The sequence below is a fragment of the Pseudoliparis swirei genome, chromosome 11 (genome assembly GCF_029220125.1).
Source record: "Pseudoliparis swirei isolate HS2019 ecotype Mariana Trench chromosome 11, NWPU_hadal_v1, whole genome shotgun sequence".
Taxonomy (NCBI): domain Eukaryota; kingdom Metazoa; phylum Chordata; class Actinopteri; order Perciformes; family Liparidae; genus Pseudoliparis; species Pseudoliparis swirei.
In genome coordinates, this window is record NC_079398.1 from 7,495,831 (window position 1) to 7,515,996 (window position 20,166).

A 20,166-nucleotide genomic window follows, 5' to 3' on the forward strand; every position below is an offset into this window, starting at 1 on the left:
GCATCCTAAAACGTCCCCCAGCAGCTATAAGCCTATAGCAGCATATCAAGGGGCTGGACCAGGGCAAACCTGATTCAGCCCTAACTATAAGCTCTGTCAAAGAGGAAGGTCTTAAGTCTACTCTTAAACGAGGTGACTGTGTCTGCCTCCCGGACTGAAATTGGAAGCTGGTTCCATAAAAGAGGAGCTTGATAACTAAAGGCTCTGGCTCCCATTCTACTTTTTAAGACTCTAGGAACTACAAGTAGTCCCGCATTTAGTGAGCGTAGCTCTCTAGTGGGGCAATATGGTACTACAAGCTCCTTAAGATATGATGGAGCATCACCAATCAAGGCTTTGTAGGTTAAGAGAAGAATTTTAAAAGTGATTCTTGATTTTACTGGGAGCCAGTGCAGAGCAGCTAGTGCAGGAGTGATGTGATCTCTTTTCTTAGTTTTAGTGAGAACACGAGCTGCAGCATTCTGGATCAACTGGAGGGACCTAAGAGATTTATTAGAGCAGCCTGATAATAAGGAGTTGCAGTAATCCAGTCTCGAAGTAATGAACGCGTGAACCAATTTTTCTGCATCTTTTTGAGACAAGATGTGCCTGATTTTTGAAATATTACGTAGATGAAAGAATGCAGTCCTTGAGATTTGCTTTACGTGGAAGTTAAAGGACAAGTCCCGATCAAAGATAACGCCAAGATTCTTTACAGTGGTGTTGGATGCCAGGGCAATGCCGTCTACAGAATCCACATCACCAGATAATTGATCTCTGAGGTGCTCAGGGCCGATTAAAATTACTTGGTTTTGTCTGAGTTTAACATCAAGAAGTTGCAGGTCATCCATGTTTTTATGTCTTTAAGACATGCTTGAATTTTACAGAGTTGGTTGCTCTCCTCTGGTTTTATCGATAGATATAGTTGAGTATCATCTGCATAACAATGAAAGTTTATGGAGTGTTTCCTGATAATATTGCCCAAAGGAAGCATGTATAAGGTAAATAAAATTGGTCCAAGCACGGAACCTTGTGGAACTCCGTGATTAACGTTGGTGGTTATCGAGGCATCATCGTTTACAAATACAAACTGAGATCGATCTGATGAATAGGATTTAAACCAAATTAGTGCCGTGCCTGAAATGCCAATCGACTGCTCCAGTCTCTGTAACAGGATGTCATGGTCAATGGTGTCGAATGCAGCACTAAGGTCTAACAAGACCAGGACAGAGAGGAGTCCTTTATCTGCTGCCATTAAGAGGTCATTTGTAATTTTCACCAGTGCCGTCTCGGTGCTGTGGTGTTTTCTAAATCCTGATTGAAATTTCTCAAATAAACTATTATGATGTAGAAAGTCGCACAACTGATTTGCGACCACTTTCTCAAGGATCTTGGAGAGGAAGGGGAGGTTAGAGATCGGTCTGTAGTTAGCCAACACCTCTGGATCCAGAGTGGGCTTCTTCAGGAGAGGTTTAATAACAGCCACCTTGAAGGAGTGTGGTACGTGGCCTGTTAGCAGAGACACATTGATAATATCTAATAGAGAGCCGCCAATTAAAGGCAACACGTCTTTAAGCAGCCTCGTCGGGATGGGGTCCAAGAGACAGGTAGACGTGTTCGAAGTAGAAACCGTTGAAGATAATTGGTCACGGTTGATGGGAGAAAAGCCATCCAAATATACACCAGGGCATACAGCGGTTTCCAAGGCCATTCCACTTGAGGACAGATTGGCACTGGTTATGGGCAAGAGAATATTAATCTTGTCCCTAATAGTTAAAATCTTTTCATTAAAGAAGTTCATAAAGTCATTACCACTAAGGTTTATAGGAATGCTCGAGACCACAGAGCTGTGACTCTCTGTCAGCCTGGCTACAGTGCTGAAGAGAAACCTGGGGTTGTTTTTATTTTTTTCTATTACTGATGAGTAATAGGCTGCTCTGGCATTACGGAGGGCCTTCTTATATGTTTTAAGACTATCTCGCCAAACTAAGCGGGATTCTTCGAGATTAGTTGAACGCCATATGCGTTCAAGCTTTCGTGACGTTTGCTTTAGTTTGCGGGTCTGAGGGTTATACCAGGGAGCAAACCTCCTCTTCCTCACTGTCTTCTTCTTCTTCAGAGGGGCTATCGAGTCCAGTGTCATTCTCAGAGAGCCTGTGGCACTGTCAACAAGATGATCAATCTGGGACGGACTAAAGTTAGACCAGGAGTCCTCTGTTATATTGAGACGTGGTATCGAATCAAATACAGAAGGAATCGCTTCTTTAAATTTAGCTACAGCACTGTCAGTTAGACATCTGGTGTAGAAACTTTTGACTAACGGAGTACACTCTGGTAGTATAAATTCAAAAGTTATGAGGTTGTGGTCTGACAGAAGAGGATTCTGTGGGAAGACGTTCAAATGCTCAATGTCAACGCCATAAGTAAGAACAAGATCAAGCGTGTGACCAAAGCTGTGAGTGGGTTTCTGTACTCTCTGACAGAAGCCAATCGAGTCCAACAAGGAGATGAATGCAGCACTAAGGCAATCATTATCAACATCCACATGGATATTAAAATCTCCAACAATAATAACTTTATCGGTTTTAAGAACCAAACTTGATATAAATTCTGAGAATTCAGATATAAACTCTGAATATGGACCTGGTGGCGGTACAGAATCACAAATCGAATTGGCTGTAGTGTTTTCCAGGTTGGATGTGAAAGACTAAGAACAAGGCTTTCAAATGAGGTGTAGTGTAATTTTGGTTGAGGATTAATTAATAGGCTCGATTCAAAGATGGCTGCTACTCCACCTCCTCGACCGGTGCCTCGAGGAATGTGAGTATTAATATGACTTGGAGGAGTCGATTCATTTAGGCAGACATATTCTTCATGGCTCAGCCAGGTTTCAGTTAGGCAACATAAATCAATGTGATTATCTGATATTAAATCATTTAGTAACACAGCTTTAGATGACAGAGATCGAATATTTAGGAGACCACATTTAATAGACCTATTTTGTTGCACTGCTGAAATAATGGTGTTAACTTGTATAAGGTTATTGTGTACGACTCCTCTTCTGCTTACTTTTAATTTATTTAATTGAAGTGGCCGTGGGACAGACACAGTCTCTACTCTAAAGTCATGGGTGGGTAACTGCTCGAATGGAAGAGCAGAGAAGGGTGTTAAACTACAACTCTGCTCCCAGTTCCTGATCTGAACCCTGGGTTGTCATAGATTAAGTCCGGTGATCAACTTGGTCATATTCGCAGAAATGAGACGCTCCGTCCAACGTGGGATGAATGCCGCCTCCTCATCAGATCAGGTTTTCCCCAGAAAGTCTTCCAGTTGTCTACGTAGCCCACATTATTCGCTGGGCACCACCTCGACAGCCAGCGGTTGAAAGACGACATTCGGCTATACAATTCGTCTGTCTGCAAATTTGGGAGAGGGCCAGAGAAAATTACGGTGTCCGACAACGTCTTGGCATAAGCACATTAATTTTAGTGATTTCCGACCGACGGGCTCGGGCGTCATTACCACCGGCGTGTATTACAATCTGACTGTATCTCCGCTTATCCTTAGCCAGCAGCTTCAAACAAGACTCCACGTCGCCCGCTCTGGCCCCCGGGAGGCACACGACTCTAATCCGTGGCTTCGCTATTTTCACGTTCCTGACTATAGAGCTCCCGATAACCAGGGTGTGTTCCTCAGCGGGTGTGTCGCTGAGCAGGGAAAACTGGTTGGAAACGTGAAGTGGTTGGTGCACAGCGGGCTTCTGTGTAGACTTACTACTCCTGCGAACAGTTACCCAACCATCCGGCTGCACGGTTACCGCCGGGGAACAGCTATCAGCTGACTGTAGCTCCGCGCCGACTACGGGAGAGGGCGGGCTAACTAGCATAGCTGTCTGAGCTTCGATAGCGCGGAGCCGTGCATCTAACCCACTTAGACCTGCCTCCAACCTAGCAAATAAACTACACTTGTTGCATGTATCGTTATCATTAAGGGAGGCAGGGGGATAACTATACATGAGACACACTGAGCAAGAGGGAGCGGGAGGGAGAGAAGAAGAAGTCATGCTCGCTGTTGAGCTGGCAACCAGAGCTTACCGGAAGAGTGAGATGATGCGTTCAGGAGCACTGCTGTGTGGGTCACTGCTGAGTTCAGCACATATGAGAGATCATGAGATCAGGACAATTAGGCCATTAAATTAAAAGCCCCACAGTGGCCATTGTTTAGGGTGCTATGAGTCTCGCGGTACCGCTTCCCCAGCATGGATTAAAAGGAAATCATAGCCAGAACATACATGATTTACTCAAATGATGAAGGTTAATGATGACCTGCAGTATCTCCTTGTGTGTGTGTGTGTGTGTGTGTGTGTGTGTGTGTGTGTGTGTGTGTGTGCGTGTGCGTGTGTGTGTGTGTGTATGTGTGTGGGGGCTTGGTAAGAATGGCCATGAATGTGTGTTAGCAATAGCCAGGACGCCAATTACAGACAGTAACAGGAGTAGCAGCAGTATCGGTCGGTCATTACTTTGATACGGACCATGGGCTGGTTCCTATGTATTTAATGGACACCAGGGTGTTTGGACCATTAGGCTACTTCTCCACAGCCATCTGGTCATCTGAAGAAACTCCTGTAACATGGGAACATAGCACATCATTATGGCCTTGAGCGTGTGTGTGTGTGTGTGTGTGTGTGTGTGTGTGTGTGTGTGTGTAGGTGTGTGTGTGTGCGTGTGTGTGAGTCTGTGTGCTTTGGGAAACGGAGGTTAGCGCCCGGTCGATGATAGAATCGGCAAATGGACGCCACCTTTTGCAAGACGAGGACAAGTCATTTTAGCAGCCTAATGGAATTTTAGAGAGTTGGAATACAGTGTATAGAGGAAGATATCATCTGCAATAAAAAGAACCCACGCACCGTGATGAATTCTGATATTTCTATTTATTCCCTCGGAGTGGAGGACGGAATTTATTTCCAGTTGGTGTTAACACAGAAGAGATTGCCAATACAAACCTCCGGCAAAGCCACTGGAAGACGGGATGTCTTTGCTTGCTATAAAAGCACGGAGCTGCCCAGGTTGCCAGGTATATAACACACTCGTTGACACATTTCAATGCTGTACAGTTTGCACTCCAGTGTGAAGGCCTGCCTCTCAGACAACTAATTTATGACCGCTTTTCACTACCAAGTCTGGCTTTTAATAAGCGAAGCTCAGCCATAAATAACCAGGAGATTCACTAAATCATTAGCCATTAGCCGCTTTGCGTGTGTCGCTCACAAAAGGCTTGCCAGGTGAGGTTTATGTGTGTTTATTGGCCCTGTGAATTTTTAAGGAGGGCTTCGGTGAGTGCAGTAGATCAATAGCTTTTCTTTATACAAAGTCCCGCACTAAATCATTTCACATTTGGAGTCTGGTTACAACTTACTGACAGCGTTGACGACGGAGGTTACGAGCAACAATATGGCTGCCAGAATAAAAGCCTTCCCTCGCGGCCCAAGTGCTATTATCAGGAGGGCATTAAACATCACTTTGATGCAATGAAAACATTTTTCACTGGTTTGGAGCTGCACAGGTGGAGAATTTGGCATTCCAAAGGGGAAGTAATCACATATGGGAGGAGCTGGTTATTGAACCTAGATACTTTTATACCAGACGGTGAAAATGGTCTGAACTTTCACCAAAAGCTTGCGGGCTTCATTTGCTGCTTGTGTTTCGACAACCAAAATAACATATGGTAAGTTTGGCTTCTTTAAATATATTCCTTAAAGTAAAGTATAAACAAAAGTGTGCTAACTTGCCACTATACCAAATCTAATACTCTCTGAATACCTTCCACAACGTTCCCACGCACTAAGAAATGTCAAACTATTTTGTTCCACTGCCTGAAATCTTTACTCCGTATCCGCAGCGTTGGCATTGTGTCAGAAAACACACCTGATTAAATAAGGAGATGAGTCGAGTTACAAACAGCAGCAGTAAACATGGGGCAAGTTATGCTAGTGTTAGCATTCGATGCTACGTCCACACTCAAGTAATTAAGTATTAACCTCCCCCCAAAGAAATGTTGCTAATTTATATTTATGGCCATGCACCTATACCAGCCCGGTCTACTAAAAAGGATGTTCCCAGACAACTAAGCTGCATTATCGATTGTCTTTTCAGGGAAATGTATTTTCTCCCAGGTTATGTCTGTTTTGGACATTTCCCAAATACGAGGTCGGGTTGGATGGATAGTTCAGATCAAGCTGTTCGTGTCTCATGTGAAACCAGAAGTCAATGTCCACTTACTTTGATTTAAATCTGTAAATCAAAGGTTGTAACAACTATGTATTTATTTTAAGCCAAAGAAAGAAAGAAAACTTTACAAAACAGTTGTTTGATAAAAAGCATAGCAAAGGAAGAAATCCAGCCCAAACGGGATGTTTCTAACGGGACGTTGCTAACGGGACATTGCTAACGGGAAGTTGCTAACAGGACCCCGCCACGTTGTCCTCTCAACAGACCTTTCATTAGAGAAAGAAAAGGAGTTTCCTTCCACTATATTTAATTCAGTGTGTTAAACCTGCAACCGTATTTCGGGAGAGAAAATGCGTTTTCCTTGCAATGTAATTGAGAACGCAGCGGGAATGCAATTCTGGAGGAGACACGGTTAACCATACGGTGCTACTGAAAATGGATTGATGACACACTTTGATGGATGACGCTAACCCAGGAACTAAAATAAACCCAACCAAGTCAGCGGTATTTTTTCAGTATCCCGTGTATCACTGTATGTGTGTACTTTTTTTTGCATGAACATGTTCGTGGGTTCTTTCTGATTCGGCAGATGAAATACAATTTCATGAAATTATTTATTTATGTATTCACACTGAATTGAGTCAGATATATCTTTGCTGTTGAATGCTTGATGAAAAAAAAGGCCCTTCCAGACACAGGGCATCCCATCAGCTGCATGGTGGCCAGAAACACATCTCCTTAGCCATACGGCACAAAGCCCTGCACAGCGCAGTGTAACTGCGCCACCACTTCAGGTGGCCGATCACAGGCTCGATTTCTGAAGAGGGCCATGGAAGCACACGTCCTTATCTCCCTCCTTAGCGGCAAGCTGCTTTAGACAGGCCTCTGAAGAGGGGAAACAGCCGGTTGAGAAGCTGCGCGTGCTAAATATTCAGCCCCAGATAACGAGGGGAGGAGAGGAGATCTCCCTTCCTGCCTCCCCTCCCTGTCGCCTCTTACCAACACGACGGTGGGCGATGCAGGGTTGGAGCAGAAGGGGTGCGCAATAAGCCAGAGAAACAAGACCATCGCCATCCGTTGCCTTATTGCTGCGGTTGCGGCACGACAACATGATTAGCATAGGAGACATGGAAAAATGGTTGAATGAGATTGTATTAGAATCGGTCTCCTTTGTGGCGGCATCTATCGCACAAACGTAAAAGATATTTATACACTGAACTCCTTAATGCAGCTCCACACAAGTACGTCTGACCTCCATTTGGGGTCAAAGTCCATGTTTGGTTTTTAAAACAATGCGTTTTATTTTAACTAACACAGAAAACCTCAGAAAACCTCAAATTGTCAGTATCAACCAGTTTTAAATAAGCCTTTGAATATGCAGTCAGGTCCCCAAATCCCCACGCTAGTTGGGCTGGTTGAAATATTCCCAGACCTGTAACCTTACTACCCAACTATATTTAAATTTAGTCCAATCATAAGGCATGAATGAAGACCTGGGTCTGTGAGTTTGAAGCTCACAAGCATGAATTCAGTTATTTATGTCATACATGGGATCTAGGAAAAAGTAGGCTCCCCTGAATCCTAGCTGAGTCTTTTTATTCATCTTTTTAATTGATATTTATTATCAATAAAACAACAGATTGAGAAACAAGCCTCAGACGCATTGAGCCACTTTAAGCCAGCACAATCCATGTGCATGTGGAGAAAAAGCTAAATAAGATCCATCCATCCATCCATTATCAATACCGCTTCATCCTCATTAGGGTCGCGGGTGCGCTGGAGCCGATCCCAGTTGACATAGGGCGAAGGCAGGGGACACCCTGGACAGGCCGCCAGTGATGAAATAAACAAATGATAATAATGTATCAACAATGGGAGGAAAGTCTTGGCCACATGTTCTGGGATTGTCCTGTACTTGTGCCGTTCTGGAAGGGTGTCTTTGACACTCTTTCAGCCGTAACTTCTACCAAAATCTGTCCCTCACCATTAGTTGCCCTGTCTGGTGTCCTACCTTCTGGGAACTCACTACCGTCTTACTTCTGTGAACTTGTGGCCTTTCTGTCACTCTTAGCGAGGCGTCTTATCCTGCTACATTGGAAGAACTCCCACCCCCCCTCCCACTCTCAATGGCTTAGAGATGCCCTTCGTTTCATGTCACTAGAAAAAATTAAGTACTCTTTACGAGGCACTTCCACTAAGTTCTGTAAGGTCTGGGAACCATTCTTAGAGCACGTCAGGTCTACCCAACTAGATATCGCCGCCATTGATTAATTCGCCCCAACAACGCACCAGTGCCCTGTTTTAACTAGCTTGATTAGTAGCACGCACGCAGCATGCAGCATTTTTCTTTTTTGTTTAAGTTGTTTTCAATACCTTTTTTGTTGTTTGTTTTTATTTATTGTTTATTTTTATGTGTATGTCTTTTGTTTCTGTTTATTTTAGTTATTGTTTATTTATTTTTTCTCATTTACAGTCTTTACACTGCTCAATTAATGCAAGTGGATATGTGTGTGTGAGTGGATGTATCTATAGATGTGAGAGAGTTGAAGGTCAGAGAAGATGGCCAAAATATTATCTGTCACTACAAGCATTTCACAGCCAGTTGTTGATGTTGGGTATTGGTTGCGTTTATAACTTTATTTTCTGTTTGTCTATCAAATTGCCGTGTTGTCTATTTGTTTTGGGAAAGGGAGGGGAGGGGGGGCTGTAATGTGTATCCTCACCATTTGACTGTGTGATATGTTATCCTTTCACTCCTTATTTGTGAGGTATATTGTACTTTAAGTCTTGTTTTGTAATTTCTACAAATAAATCATATAATAATAACAATGGGAGGAAATGAAAGTAATAAAGAAAATATATACATTTACAATTATTATTTCGAAATGCAGTAGGTATACTGTAAGTATAGTTAATACTGTCAAATGAAATAGATAAATAGGTAATTCTTGAGAAAAGAATTGAAAACATTGAAAGAAATTATACAGCAACTTCAATTTCTTTACATTTGTGGTATTACAAATTTGTAAATGGCATCTTATCAAACATAGACATGGGTTAGATGGATGTATATTCTCCACATCATATATAGGTACGCAGAAGTCAAAATCAGATGTGCTTTTTCTCCCCAGAAGTTATTCTTATCATTGAAAACATCTCACAACTGCATTTATTTAGGTTTCTCCTCAAAAACCTACATTTTACAAGATTACATTTGAACACGTAACGATAACTTCATAATTCACTTTTACCCGTCAATCAATTTTACTGAATAGAGCTGAAACGCATCATGATGGGATGAAGTCGCCCTTCGATAAGGTTGGCTTTGTTGTCTTGCCGAGCAGAACCCAGCGCCCGCTAACGCTAACTAGCTCCTCACCATGCTTTCACACTGGTACCAGCATCAGAACAACTGTAAGTACAATACAATGCAAAAGAATATGCATTTATTCAAACAGGAGGCTTGACCCAGCTGCAGGCAACTTTGACATGTTCTCCACGTAAAAAAACTAATCAGGAAAAAGAGATATTCACATCCTCCGATGATTGATGGAACCGTGTATCAATCTGGTTTGGTTGAAACAGCTGTTTATTGTTGCTCTGTGTAGGAACCTTGTTGTGAAACTCGCGGTTCCAGAAGTTGTGTGGGCTGGCAACTGTGTCAAAACTTGTCCGAGTCATCCATCATAGCTGGGGAGAGTACCCACCTCTGGGGGCCACAGCTGTTCGGGCAGTGACACCGGCGTGCCCGCCGCGGCCCCTACATCTGCTGCCGGGTCGCTGTCGACGGGGTCGTCTGTGGCTCTGTGGAGCACCACCGTGGCTCTGTCCGCGCGGCGGACGCACCGCGAGACACCGGGTCACAGGCCGAGACGTGATATTTTGGGTGGACATGAGTATAAGATTGAAGTTGATTTCACATCAGCCGGCTGCTCGACTTATGAGGAGGAAAAGGGAAAACAAATATGTAAACTGGTATTTATTAGATAGATTTTTCTTCTCGAGAGGAAGGTTTACTTTGTGGATGCTCATGTGGAGGAGGCTGAGGCAAACAGGATTATTCAGTTATAAAAGAATAAATTAAAAATGTCAAAAAGTTTATTTGCATATCAGAATAATTCAGCGAACATGAGTTCATAATGTGAGTACGCTCACCTTCCAGTTGAAGAAGGGCAGCTTGACACAAGGCAAAGGATCTGTTGCTGCATGCGACTCTTTACGCAGCATGAATCAAAGGGAACAAAAGCCTATAGATGAGGATTTAAAGTTAAAACAAAATGGGCCTCAAGCGAGAACCAACCTTATATTGGTTCTTAAGTGGTGAGTTCAAATGACTTATGAGAATTAGTGGCAACAATAATTTATTCTCCTATTTCAAGACCTGAGGTGATTCACAAGTGGTTCAGGCCTGTGGTGTGAGTCATGTATAGCATGTCATAGGCAGACCTTCTAAGGACTTCTATTACAGTGTAACTCTAACTCTAACAGCAGCCTCGAGGTCTGAATAGTCTCTGTTCAGAAGACTATTGTACAACTTGTCCTGTTTGGTCAGAGCCCCACGACGTCTGATACCGATACACCGAGGCCTCCTTTCACAAACCCATACGCTTTATTATTAGACGGTCAGAGCGTCTGACGTCCTATAAATAGCCGAAGAAGAAGGCGTTTTGGGCGATGGAAGGGTCAAACAAACACGGGACTCTCACCCAGGAGACCTTGTTCATGTCCCGTGTGTAAATCAACATTAGTGACTTATTTAACTGTTATTTGATGGAACAAACTTCTTAACCCGAAGTCCAAATAGTTTGTTACCGAAACACAATCAAGTAAACCTAAAAAACTATGTTTATTTATTTTTTAAACATCAGCAACACGTCAAAAACCAATATGTTAATATAATAATATAATGTGTATAATCCAGCCAATATGATGATATGATCATATCATATTATCATGATATTATCATATAATGTGATATTATTATATTATCATGATATAATAACATGTGAATAATCCAGCTACTATTAAATCATATTTACTTTTATTTCCCTTTTTGCATCATCTCTCTCAACCAATGCCTCACATACACACGAGTGTCATGAATTAGCCCCCCCCCCCCCTAACCATTAAAGACACCATTCTTACTTCTCTCATTGTACAGATCTGCATTGGAACAACGTTGACGAGCTTAATAATAGAACACTGTGACTACATTAGTGTCTACAGCAGGACGTCAGCCTGTTTCTGACTCTTGGGGGCCGTTTGTGAACCAATCCTGCCCACAAAAGCAGCACGGCAGGTGGTCTTCTGGAGCAATTTGGGGCCGTCGGTTATGTTAATGATCAGGTGGCATTCATGGGGTGGAAACAAGCAATTTACCACAAGTTCGTACGATTAACAGAGTTTGGCAAATTCTAACTCGGATCACTCAGAACTACTTAATGGCTTATTTTCTTTCAACCGCGTCTCACGGTCTTCAGGAGCAGGGAGAGCTCGCCCCGCTGTCGGGGAACACACTGTACATGTGCAGGGTGGAGGCAGGATGTCACCTTACAGAGGGTAACCTGTAGGTTAGGAAGGAAACTAAATGTTCGACCCAATGGGAGCAAAGGCAATGCCAACGCATCTGAGGCTGTGCAGCGAGGTGAAAACAGAAAGGCCTTAAAGAACAGCAGACGTCGTCCTCTCAAGTTAAATTAAAGTGATCTTTCGAAAGAGCACGTATGAGAGCTGGTTTTTTTTAACTCTTTCTATGACTCGGATTGAATTGCAGAGACTTGAACCTGAACGACAAACCCAAACTGGTTAAATAAAAGAGCGACATCGCACATTATCAGTCTTGTTTGTGTTGTCTCACAGAAATCTTCCGTTAATCGTGCGTCTATTCACAACCGTCAATACAAACCACTCGAAGAAGACTCGGGTGAATTCCAAAAAACTATAAAGACAAATAAAGAATGGAAGATGGTGAAGGCGGGGAAACCGAAACAAAGACGTGCCGAGACCGCGGCGGGAAGGAGGGAGTGACTTTATGGGGAGTTCAAGGCCCCCGCAAAGGACCCCGAAAGGCCGGTGGGAGGTTGCTCTTCTCCTCAGCCTCCCAACAAGTGTCTCCTCTCGCCCTCCCCTGCCGAGAAGTCGGCTTTCATGTTCTTTTTAAAGTCTCAGGTAATATTACCCTGGGCAACCTTGACAGAGCCCGGGGCAAAGGCAGCAGCACTTGGCTCTGCATTCTGCACGAGAGAGAGAGAGAGAGAGAGAGAGAGAGAGAGAGAGAGCGAGCACGCGGGAGAGTGCACGGGGCAGGTGTGCTTGCTGCGACGCATGCACGTCATTAACCGAGCACACGCCATCGAGCGCCGATGCTCCCTCTTCCTACCACCGACTGCGTGCACACACGCACGCACACACACACACACACACACGCACCCTTTGATTGTCTCCACGTCGTCGCTGTCATTAAGACTCATTAAGGGGGATGGTTTCATTGAAGGCGGTCGTGTTGAGGCATCCGCTGAATTATTCATATACGCCTGCCTCTCTCTCTATCTCTCTCTCTATCTCTCTCTCTCACACACACACATATACCGCACATCGTTGAAATTCAGGAAGCTGGAGCAGACTAGAGAGAGAGAGAGAGAGATGCAGCCTATATAGGTCACTTCCTCCTCTACCCGCATCACTCAGAAAGTGGAACTGGAAGGGCGGGAGGGAGGGAGACGGAGAACAGGGGCTTATTATAGCAGGCAGACACATACACGCATACACACACACACACACACACACACACACACACACCTACACACACACAGGGGTCCCGGCAGATAAAGGAACACACACCTCAGAGAGTAGATTGCCAAAGCTATGAATGAAGCTCAGAATTGGCTTTGCGAGAAGGTATTACTAATTTTCATTGTTGAGCGAGACCCAGAGAGGGAGTCACTGTTCTGGGGGGGGGGGCATCATGGTGTGTGTCTGCGCTTGCGAAGCTGTCTTTGTGAGGACCAGTTTGAGGGAGGAGTTTTTTTGGCGGGAATTTGAGAGTCCTCACTTGTTGGGGTCAGTTGTTTCGTTGTGATGGGTGCAGTCTGGTGAGGGGCTGACAATGAGTGGATATCCAGTATCGACAGATCACAAGGAATTGATCTGATGCCCACCATTTCCCCCCCCCCCCCTCCCCCACATGCTGAACATATGGCATATAGTGCAGGGAAATGGATACAGATTTACATTTAGTTTGATCATATATTCTATTAAAAATTCATGATATACAATCAGACTTTAATATGCTCCGTCACGTGGCTGCAACAGAGGAGAAAGCTAAGTGCTGTGGGTAAATGCACACTGGAGGCTAAAATTGTTAGACTATGTTAATTGAGGTTCATTACAAATTGGATCTTATGATAACATTTGTTATAAATGGGTTTGCTAAAATAAATTCAAAAACGGGACAAAGGCTGGTTCCTTCCGACATTCACCAACAACAAGCTTTAAACATCAGGATGACAATTTTAAAAAATAAATAATAATCTGCACTGCTAACAAGCACATTCTATTCAGTTCATTTTGTAGAGCCCAACATTACAAATTTGCCACAGAGGGCTTTGCAATCTGTACACATACGACATCCCTCACCTTTGACCTCACATCGGATCATGTGGTACATAAACACATTCAATGAGTATGACATAATGTATGAATAGTTCGTAGTAGATATGGTCCACGATCCAGACAATCCATGAGAAAGAGGGAGGTAGAGAGAGAGGGGGGGGGGCATCAGCAGGGCCATGGCAGGGGGCATCATCAGATGCAGACAGGACACAGCCAGAACCCTATGAGACGTGAAGTCATTCAGACTCCGGGGAGGAAGTAGAGTTCGTAATGTGTGATGGAGAGATGAACATTCATCCATAAGTAGAGAGAGAAGAGGAGATAGGTGCTCAGTGTATCCTAAACGTCCCCCAGCAGCCTATAAGCCTAGCAGCATATCAAGGGGCTGGACCAGGTGAACCCGATTCAGCCCTATAAGCTTCCTCTCCGGAGTCCTTGTGACTTCACGTCTCATAGGGTCCATTGGACCTGGTTGCGTCTGATGCCATGGCCCTGCTGATGCCCCGCCCACTCCTCCTCTCTACCTTCATCTGCCTGATGGATCATGGAGGTTTGGAAGTGGTCCATGCCGACTACCAACTATTCATACACTCTGTCATACTCATTGAATCTGTTGTTACTCTGTAATGATTCCTTCTGGTCACATGACATCCATTCTTCTGTCCATCCTGGAGAGGGGTCCTCCTCTGTTGCTCTCCTGAAGGGTTCTTCCCTTTTTTCCCCGTGAAGGTTTTTTTTCTATTCTTGTGTTTTTCCTGATCCGATGTGAGGTCCTGGGACAGGGATGTCGTATGTGTACAGATTGTAAAGCCCTCGGAGGCTAATTTGTGATATTGGCCTATACAAAATAAACTGAATTGAATTGATCAAAGATAATGCTGAGATTCTTTACAGTGGTGTTGGATGCCAGGGCAATACCATCTACAGAAACCACATCACCAGATAATTGATCTCTGAGGTGTTCAGGGCCGAGTAAAATATCTTCAGTTTTGTCTGAGTTTAACATCAAGAAGTTGCAGGTCATCCATGTTTTTATGTCTTTAAGCGGGCTTGAAGTTTAGCGAGCTAAAAACAATTTTAGTGGTCAAACAAGGGTCACAAACCATATTGGTCACCAACCAACCGATGGACCTTTCCTCATGTGGGGTACTGAGGCTTTACTTTAAACATCACCAAATAGGTTTGCGTCCCTGACGAGCTCCCATCGAACGCAAACTGGCTCAGGAAGGAGTCGCCCCTCAAGGCCCAGGTCAAAGGTCGTTCAGCACAGCCTCCGAGGTTCTGCTGGTAACCGCATACCAGCGTGCAGCACCGTGTGCTCCATACTCAGTTCGTACTGAATTCTGGCTACTATATTAAGAGCTGACTGGTTTCATTATTCGGCTCTTTAATTACTATATTTTTTTGTTTCCGTTTTTTGTGGAAGGAAACGGTGTGCAGGACGAGGCTCGTCTTTATTTGTGAGGCTGTTTCTCCGGCGCCTTAGTTGGGGATACAATGGCTACATTAGCGTTGTTTAGCTCTCTGCTCCATCAACGCCCTTATAGCCTTAAACGTTCCCCTTTTCTCGTGGCTTGTTGCAGCTCACTCGGTCACTTTGTATCTGGACCATGTTCCTTTTAGGTGGACACCCCCCCCCCCCAGACCCCTCTCGCTAGGGAACCCTTCTTAGTGCCCCTCGCGTTGCAAAGCTCCGCGAGGGGTGGGGCTTATCTCTGTAGCTTGTCTCTGTGAAAATCTTTATTATTTCCTTCATTCACCACAGAAGAACTAACCACTAGTTCCACTTTATACTTGTTGTGGAAATCCCACAAGCGTCTGAACATCTAAGGCCCTCGTGTATGGGTTCATATCATCTATATATATATATATATATATATACTGTATATACATAACATCACCCGTAGGCGCACACAGCTCGGTCAGTTTCACCGATGAAGTTAACTGTTACGTCTGAAGGACTTCCGCTTCCAGCGCTACGAGAGCGGAACATCTAATGCCATCATGTTTGGGTTCATAACCTTATATATATATATATATATATATATATATATATATATATATATATATATATCTACATACCATCACCGGTGCCTCTTCAAGGACCTGTCCTGTTTACGCGACAACTCTTACTGTCAATCAGGCTCTCCCATTGGCTACATGGGATTTCTCTGCGGGTTTAATAAGTGCTGCAGGTATCGCGCAGGGAAAATAACACGGCTTTAAGTCCAGCGCCCTGCCACGCCGCCGTGAATAGCGAGGCCTCTGCTGGCTAGTCCTGCTCAGTTGACAGGCAAATACAACACAGAGACAAGTGTGTGTGTGTGTGTGTGTGTGTGTGTGTGTAGCTCTGGGGGTGTGTGTTCTCTGACTCAGAGGGGCAATATCACATAGTGGTTCACTGCTTCTCCTTGTCACCTGGGTTCCTCTGTCCTCACCTGATGTCTTGTCAGTGACCAAATGTCAAGTGTGTGTGTGTGTGTGTGTGTGTGTGTGTGTGTGTGTGTGTGAGAGTGTGTGTGTGTGTGTGTGAGTGTGTGTGAGTGTGTGTGTGTGTGTGTGTGTGTGTGGCCAACTGGACAGAGGAGGAGACAGATCTGGGTCAGGCAGTTCCCACGAGGGTGTCCGAGCGCTCGGCGGCGGATGACATGTCTGATATGAACGAGTGAGCAAGGAGGCGAGGGAGGAAGAGTGAGAGAGTGAGTGTGCATCCAGACAGTGAAACAGCCAGGGGTCAGGGGACAGGGGAGGACAGAGGACACAGACACACACACACACACACACACACACACACATTGCCTTTCAGCTAATCCACTGTGACACACATGCAAGTGGCTGTGCGGCGGAGATGTCAAAGCAGACAGGGAACAGAACGCACTTTACTCGCGTGAGTTTACCATTTGTGATTTATTTGGCGCACATTTTGAGGGACTTAAGAGACTTATTAGAGCAGCCTGATAATAAGGAAATTTGGCGCGGTTCCATCAGCTGGTTTGTAGCCTCTGGTTCTAAAAAGTGAAGCCAATGTGATAGTCATCAGGTGGAGACTAATGGTGGCGAGGAGATGTCAGATTGTATAGAAGTCTATGAGAAAATGACTGCTTTTCTCTTGATTTATTATTCTCGCCACGTTTGGAGGCTCCAGCTGCTCTTATTTCCACAGGAAGAATTGAATTACATGAGAATGATTGTCCATTTGTACGCTCACGGCACAGTAGCTGCTGCCGAGCAGAACAACGCAGCGTACAAAAGACAACAGACAGTGTTAAGCCTTCTGCTGATGCGTTAGTCACTTTGTTTCTCACCTCAGTCACTAAGACCAAATATAGTTTTTCTATTTTAGGACCTGTGATTAAATTAGTATGTGTCAGTATGTTCCACAAGTTGTGATATATGGATGGTTTGTCAGCAAAAACTGAATAATTTAGTCTGAATTAGCTGTAAAGAAAAATTCCAAATGAGGTTTCACAAAGAACCTTTCAAACCAGGGTTCTTTAAAGAACCATTTCCTTAAATAGTTCTTCAAATAAACTATAAAGGTGTCTCAAAGAACCTTAACAAAATATTTTTTTAAGGCACCATTTTTGGTTTCACAAAGAACCTTTCGACCCAGGGTTCTAGAACCATTTCCTTAAATAGTTCTTCAAATAACCTGTAAATGTGTCTCAAAGAACCTTCAACAAATGGTTCTTTAAGGCATCATTACTGGTTCCACAACGAACCTTTCAAACCAGGGTTCTTTAAAGATTGATTTCCTTAAATAGTTCTTCAAATAACCTTTAAAGGTATTTCCACAGGAAGAATTGAATTACATGGGAATTATTGTGCATTTGTACGCTCACGGCACAGTAGCTGCTGCCGAGCAGAACACAGCGTACATAAGACAACAGACAGTGTTAAGCCTTCGGATGCGTTCACTAACGTCACTTTGTTTCTCACCTCAGTCACTAAGACCATATATAGTTTTTCTATTTTATGACCTGTGATTCAATTGGTATGTGTCCGTGTATGTTCCACAAGTTGTGATATATGGATGGTTTATGAAGCTGTAAGGTCGCTTATCAATCTGCAGCAAAAACAGAACAATTTAGTCTGAATTAGCTATAAAGAAAAATGCAAAAGGGATACAAGTTTTTGATATCGTCAGATCAGGCAAGTATGCTTAATGGTCCCTCACTGAGAGCTCTTTTCACCACATAATAAAGAATGTCACACCAGGTCAGAGGAATAATACCCAGTAATCAACTCGAACCACCACAAGTTTTGAAAATCCATCATTAATTCACGACGGGTGGAGCGTTCACGGAGCTCCGAGCTGAACGGCTCTGGCTAAATTGGTTTTAATGGATTTCATGGGGTGCAGTTCGTGGGCCTTTTGATTGACAAAGAGGTCTGAGAGTCCCCCCCCCCCGGTCCCGCTCTGTCCCCCGAGCTTTGCACCATTGATCAAACACATACAAACTGTCACTCTGCATTGCCCAGACGCTGGTGACGAACTCACCAGGCTCTTCAATCGCCAGTCAATCAAACTCACATCCAGGAGCCGGACTCACAAACTGGAGCGGGGGGGGATAACGTCGGATGCATCTTCATTTGGCTCAAGGCTTTTTTTGTGACACAAAAGACAGTACTGTAATTACTTTTAAAGAACATTCGCCTTTAATTACTTTTTCCTAATTTGATAGAATCTTAAAAAATAAGAGACCTTCAAAATACTTTGCTAAGTGACACGCACAAGCTGCTCCATCTGAATTCTACCGGCCAATGTCCATAATCAAAACACTCGCCTCCATCCAAAGTGCGAACTACGACCTGCGATGTCCTTCATCGGCAATTGGCTCTCAATCTCCATGGCGACGCGGCAAGGTCACGGGAGTGGATGTCCGCACCGGACGTGAGAAATGAGCACAATTACAGCTTTTGAGAGGTAATTATATGTGTGTTGCGGTGGCCATAAATAACCGCTGGATCCACCTTGTGTGCTTGTTTGGTAATTGGAGAACAATGAAGTGGGAGAAGCGCTCCCACCAAGTCCATTGTGGCGTCTTTCATCGCAGGAGAAAGGTGGACCGGTCGGCCTGACAGCCGAACGATGCCGATCGCCACCGGTACAGCTCAAGCCAACGAGTGTCTCCAATGACGTGGTGGAGACGTTGAGTGAGGGGGTTTAGATAAGGTGTAGGAATCCGTTAGGGCTAATTCATATACTACTACTACTAAAGATGGAAAGGTTTGGGCTTGGAAGGAAAGGATGGAAGCCAGGCAAGGAAAGGAGTTAAGGAAGGATGGAAAGGAGGCAAGGAAGGAAGGGAAGGAAGCCAGGCATGGAAAGAAAGGAAAGGAGGCATGGAAGGAAAGGAAGGAAGCCAGGCAAGGACGGACGTTAAGGAAGCATGGAAGGAAGGAAGCCAGGCAAGAAAGGAAGAAAGGAAAGGAAGGACCCCCCTTCCCCCACGTGCTCTTTCTGTGTGTCTCCAAATAATGATAACATCACATCTATATTAATATTTGTCCACTGATCTTTATGTATGACTAATTTCGAAAAAATTTATAGTCAAAATGGCTGAATTTGTCTATTTCCTGTTCAAACACATGAAACGAGAGTTGAGGCGACGAATCGAGCCGAGCCTCTGATTGCGCAATCCATCACAAACTGGGTTGATGCAATTGGCCCGTGCGGGTTGCCGTATCTCTGCATGTCGCCAATATAATGTTTGCAGATATGTTTATTTGCCCTGATAATCCATAGTCTGGCTAAGGTCTTTAACCATTACAGTTTGATGTTTGTAAGTGACATATTTAGTTTTGCTGATGGGAAATAAAACCGCAGTGAAAAGGCGCAGGGTGAGGCAGATAATCCTCTGCCGCCCTACAGGGGGCGCTCCTGAGCCAACGGGTACCTGTTGCTGCTTTTAAAACTAAAGGAAAAAAGGGAGGACTTTTACAACAAAGTAACAGAGGTTTTTGTGGCGAAGGACAGGCGCTATCTACAAATAAAGGTAAGACCACAAACAGTTTTCATTTCAATCTTATAAAAAAGAGATTGGACTCAGAAAAATACTATAGAATATTTAAAAACTAAATGTTGGCCTTGAATAACATATTCTTTGTTTTTCTGTTCATGCTTTTTGTTGAGCAATCTGTATTAAATTGATTAAAGTATCAGAATTAAAAGTTTTGAAAACAACTGAATCTTTCACTAAAGGTCAAAATTGAAATCTGTGTTTTTGTACACCTCTATACTCTCATTTATGCTGTATGAAATATAGAATTGTGACGACCAACACATGAAGGGTGCAGAGCAAATGCACGTTTGTTCTTAGCTTTACGTATCTGTAATATGTACCGT